Here is a 227-nt window from a genome sequence, read left to right as displayed (position 1 = left end):
AGAAGGGCGGGGGGAGGGGTCGATGAAAAGGGAAGAAAAGGGGATAATATGAAAAGGAGAAAATGTGTGAAAGGTAAAAACAAGAAAGGGAATTCTGACACGAGCCTTGAATGCAAAAATCCATATGACTTACAATGCAGTCGAAACCGCGATGATTCCTGCAATAAATTAAAAGATTAGTGAGTCATCAATACTCTTGGCGATGTGTATACATGTGTATATAAGTT

The 227-nt window shown here is 39.2% G+C and overlaps 1 protein-coding gene across 1 annotated transcript in view; it reads right to left on the bottom strand.

Moving 5' to 3' along the window:
• The window catches only part of LOC119594377 (procollagen-lysine,2-oxoglutarate 5-dioxygenase 1-like), a 46,541-nt gene that overhangs the window by 3,296 nt on the left and 43,018 nt on the right, over positions 1-227 (bottom strand).

Source organism: Penaeus monodon, chromosome 33, assembly GCF_015228065.2.
Source record: "Penaeus monodon isolate SGIC_2016 chromosome 33, NSTDA_Pmon_1, whole genome shotgun sequence".
Lineage (NCBI taxonomy): Eukaryota > Metazoa > Arthropoda > Malacostraca > Decapoda > Penaeidae > Penaeus > Penaeus monodon.
The sequence above is the reverse complement of the archived record's forward strand: the minus strand, read 5'-3'. Positions and strand labels throughout refer to the sequence as shown.